At 36.7% G+C, this 5,052-nt stretch overlaps 1 protein-coding gene and 1 long non-coding RNA gene across 2 annotated transcripts in view; one reads left to right on the top strand and one right to left on the bottom strand.

Annotated features, from left to right (window-relative positions):
• LOC109540784 (forkhead box protein I2) overlaps positions 1-5,052 on the top strand; it is a 41,556-nt gene that overhangs the window by 31,731 nt on the left and 4,773 nt on the right. The window lies entirely within an intron of this gene.
• The window catches only part of LOC125503007, a 58,613-nt gene that overhangs the window by 26,431 nt on the left and 27,130 nt on the right, over positions 1-5,052 (bottom strand). The window lies entirely within an intron of this gene.

Below are 5,052 nucleotides of genomic sequence, written 5' to 3' on the forward strand. Positions count from 1 at the left end.
CCAGAAAATGATTGCTAGAAATTAGAAGTGCGCTCTCTTTAAAAATTCGTAACTTCTTTACTAGGCCAAGTAACTACTTGAAATTTTCACAGTCTGTAGCTAACGCCTGCAGCTCAATATACTAACATTCGCATTGAAATCTCATTAAAACCTAATTTTTGCGAACTTTGCAAAGGCCGATCACTGTCTCAAAATGCAAAATTTCATTCTCATTTAAAAGTTTTTAACTGCTCCACTAGAACAGCAGCAACTTGACATTCTCACAATAAATTACTATCAAGCAAAGCTTCAAATGCTACGTTTTTCACGGATATTTCGTTATTCATTTAATCCTCATTTTTGCACAATTCACAATGAGTAAATGCGAGCCTCAAAACGCTGAATGCTTTAAGTAAAATTCCACTTTCTTCTAAAAATTCGTATCTTTCCATCCAGGGCAAGTAGCAACTTCTAATTTTCACTTGCAAGAGCCAACACTTGCAGCTGAACGTGGTGCCATCTCCATCGAAATCCCATCGAAACCAGATTTTTGCAACATTTGTTAAAATAAGCCTCAAAATTAAAGTTCAAAGTCCGCTCTATTTGAAAATTTGTAGTACCTCAACTAGGGCAAGTAGCAACTTGAAAGTTTTTTTATTTAGAAACAAAACTATTTTGTTTAGAGTCACCGCTTGAAGCTTAAAACCTTGAAATTTTCAATGAAATCGCAATTGAAGCTTGATTTTTGCCACCTTTGTTAAACGCTTTGTTTCTATGTCCGCTGTTTTCTAAAAAATCGTAGCTTGCTATCCCGGGCAAGTAGCAACTTGCGCTTTTCACACTCGTTTGCCAAGATTTGCAGCTAAACATTTCCATTGAAATGTCAATGAAACCTGATTTTTCCAAAGAAATTTTACAAAAACAACTTTCAAAAAAGGTTTTGGAAATTTACCCCCAAACGTGATTTTTCAAAATTCGTAGCTACCAAACTAGGACAAGAAGCAACTTGAAAATTTGCCAGTCCAAAGCCAACATCTAAAGCTCAAAGCCATGAAAGTTTGAGTAGAATCCCAAATAAAACTTGAACGTTGCAACCGTTGAAAAGCTAGTCGCAAAATGAAACCTTCAGTGCAGATGTCCGCTCGTTCTTAAAAAATCGCAACTTTTCAACAGGGACAAGTAGCAACTTGAAATTTTGACAGTCTGTAGCCAATACTAGCAGCTAAATATACTGATATTTGCATTGCAATCTCATTAAAACATTATTTCTGCGACCTTTGTAAATGGCAATCATTGTCTTAAAGTGAAAAACCTCTTTAAAAATTCATAATTTCTCAATTAGAACAAGTAGCATCTTGACTTTCGTGCAGTCTATTGGCACTACACGAAGCTTAAAATTCCACAACTTTCATGAATATTGCATTAAATCGTGATTATTGTGGTCTTTTTAAATGCGAGTCACAAAATGATAGATTTAAATTAGAAATCCGCTTCCTTTAAAAAATCGTAACATCCCAACTAGGCCAAGTAGCAACTTGAAATTATCACAGTCTATTGAGAAAAAGTGAAGATTAAATTGGTAAAAAATCTATTGTTATCACAATAAATTCTCATTTGAAATTCTTATTAAAATCATCCTCATTAGACAGTTTACCCCAAAAAATAATTGTTGGAAGTGTGCTCTAAAATCTCGTCATTTTCAAAAGAGGACAAGTAGCAACTTGAAAATTTGACAGTAAAAGCGACAAGATCTAAATCTTAATGGAATTTTCAACAAAATCCTAATTAAAACTTGATATTTGCGACCTTTCTAAGCAACGCAGATGCCCTCTCTCTTTTAAAAAATCGTAACTTCTCTACTAGGACATGTAGCAACTTGCAATTTTAACTATTTATTGCCATAAGGTGATGATTAAAATGATAGAATTCTAGTCTTTAAGCGCTCGATAATGAGAGCAAAGAGCTTCGTTGAAGAACTAAATACTCTTAAAAATTCGGGCACTTAAAAACACTAGAGCAAGTGGCGACTTGACATTTACAAACTATTGCCAACATGTGAAGCTTAAAGCGGAAAACATATGATGAACACTAGAATAAATCTGGATTTTTGCCCGTTTTGTAAATGGGAGGAAAATAATTGTTTCAACCCAGAAGTGCTGTAGCTTCAAAAATTCGTAACTGCTCATGTTGGGCAAGTAGCGACTTGAAACGTTCACACTGCGTTACCAACAGGAATCAAATTAAATTCTAAATTTTACTCGCTTTAAAAATTAGAGTTCCAACTCAGAAGTGCGCTTTTTTTAATTCGTAACTTTTCAACTAGAGCTAATAGAGACTTGGAATTTTCATACTCTATAATCCCCACGGAAATCACTTGAAATCTGAAATTTCTAAGTTATAATTTTGAGACTCATTTGCATGCATTTTTCCACGCTACAAGTTTCACATCACAACTGCGCTCTCTTTTAAAGATTCACAGTTTTTTAACAATTCAAGTAGGAACTTGACATTTTCACAGTCCATTAAAAACACGTTAAACTCCCAATGCTTAGACTGTCATGAAAATCCCATGTGAATCCTGATTTTTGCTCGCTTTGCAAACGTGATTTCCGAGCTTTTATTTCAACTCGAAATCGTGCTTTCTTGTAAAAAATCGGAAATTTGCAGCAGGAGCAAATAGAGCCTTTAAAATTCCACACTCTATTCACAACACGTGAGGCTTAAAGTGCTAAAATTTGTAGTGAAAACGACATAAAATTAAAATGTTTGCGACTTTTCAAAGAAAGAGTGTCGAAATGATCATTTTAGCTGAGGAGTTCGCTCTCTTAAAAATTTCGCCACAACGGAAAGAAGCTGCTTGAAAATTTCAGTCTGTTGCCAACAGGCAAAGCGTTAAATGTTTAGATTGTCTCAAATTTTTCTTCCAATCAAAAGTGTGTTTGAACTTCGCAACCAAGGGAAAAACACATGAAGCTTCCTAAACGTAAATAATTATCATGCAAATCCGATTTTTTCTCATTTTCGGAGAAACTTGTTAAAACTTAGAAACTTAGAATAGTTAGAATTCAAAAATTTGTCACTTCTCAACAATGCCAAGTAAAACCCTGTAATTTTCCCAGTTTATTGCACTCATGTGAAGTTTGAACTTCTAAAAATGTCCCGAAGTGATAATTTCATATCAAAAGTGCGCCCTCTTTTAAACATTTGCAACTTCTAAACCGGAGCAAGCAACAACTTGWWWTTTTCGCAGTATGATCTTTATGGTGAAATCTKGTTTCAATTCTGATATATATTTAATGTTTGCCCTGTTTTAAAAATTCCCAACTTCCCTATGAATGCGAGAAACGACTTGAAATGTTCACAGTCTTTAGCTTAAAATACTGCTATTTTAAATAAAATCGCGTTTWAGCCAGAWTYTTTWCCAGAAAGTTCCCATCCAGATGTTTGGTCARTTTAAAAATTTTYTAACTTCAAATYTCATGCAAGTAGGAACTTGAACTTTTCACAGTCAGCARCCAACACTCAAATCTTGACATGCTAAWTCTTAAAATCGGAGTGATCAAATGGCGTTAAAGCCAGATTTTTTTCCAGAAAGTTCCCATCCAGATGTTTGGTCAATTTAAAAATTGTCTAACTTAAAATCTCATGCAAGTAGGAATTTGTACTTTTCACAGTCAGCAGCCAACACTCAAAGCTTGACATGCTAAATCTTAAAATCGGAGTGATCAAACAACTTGGCAAACAGGCATCGAAAGCGCGTTTGTTCCTCCATAGGCGTGCGTAGTTTACTTTCCACTTTAAACTTCGGCAATCAGTMAGCAAAAYCCGWGATAATTTAATTAATCAACATGCGGAAAGCTGCTTGAATTTTAAGGGGATTTGAACCCTAAAATCGACCAAAAACCAGTYGTSYTTTGWGGGACTGATGTGAAACGTGCCCATTAAGGCCACGTGCAGACTGCGACGCCCATTTCCCCATTGCAAATGGTCCAGCCGGGTCAGTTTACATCCAGGGCAAGGATCCGTTTTTCCGTTAAATCGCCACGTTTAACTACGTTGTTGTTGGGCGCAAACAATGTGTTTGTTCTTTATGGGTTCCAATTTTAGTCGCACCATTACCAATGAAATTCGGACGGGCCCAGCTGATTTACGGCCGAAGGAAACGCGCAAAAGGCGTCAGTTCATTCTTTTCCACACTCAACCAGCATTTAGCTTAGCAGTTTTGTTTCGGGCAAATCGGACAGTTTGGAAAGATTTTTGCATGAAAAATCAAGGCGTCAAGTCAATCAAGTGCCCGTATGTTGTGCCGAGCCCTTCGGGCAAGCCACTGATTTTTTATGCCAAAAAACGTTTCAATCTGTCCGATATGAACTTCTAAACTGTCTTAGTTCTAGTTTCAGAGCTCGGCACAACTTTCACACCTATTAAAGTCTAATGTGTTTGTTGTGCCGAGCCCTTCGGGTACGACACTGGTAGGAAATCACCAACTGACATATTGGATAGTTTGCAACGTTTTTTGGCATAAAAAATCAGTGTCGTGCCCGAAGGGCTCAGCACAACAAACGCATTAAACTTTAATTTATGTCGATGTTCTGTCGAACCCTTCGGGCACGACACTGATTTTACGACAAAAATCCGACAAAAATCCTAAACTGTCATATTTCTAGTTTGGGAGTTCGGAACAATTTTGACACCGATTAAAGCCTAATGTGTTTGTTGTGCCGAGCCCTTCGGGCACGACACTGGTAGTAAATCAACAATTGACATATCGGACAGTTTGCAACGTTTTTTGCATAAAAAATCAGTGTTGTGGCCGAAGGGCTCGGCACAGCAAATGTATTAAACTTCAATTTATGTCGATGTTGTGTGGAACCCTTCGGGCACGACACTGATTTCACGACAAAAATCTTTCTAAACTGTTTTATTTCTAGTTTGAGAGTCGGGCACAACTTTGACACCAATTACAGTCTAAGGTATTTGTTGTGCCGAGCCCTTCGGGCACAACACTGGTAGAAAATCAACAACTGACATATCGGACAGTCTGCGTAGTTTTTTAGCATTAAAAATCAGTGT

Source organism: Dendroctonus ponderosae, unplaced genomic scaffold (genome assembly GCF_020466585.1).
Source record: "Dendroctonus ponderosae isolate FM_Combo_2020 unplaced genomic scaffold, Dpon_F_20191213v2 Dpon_F_20191213_11, whole genome shotgun sequence".
Lineage (NCBI taxonomy): Eukaryota > Metazoa > Arthropoda > Insecta > Coleoptera > Curculionidae > Dendroctonus > Dendroctonus ponderosae.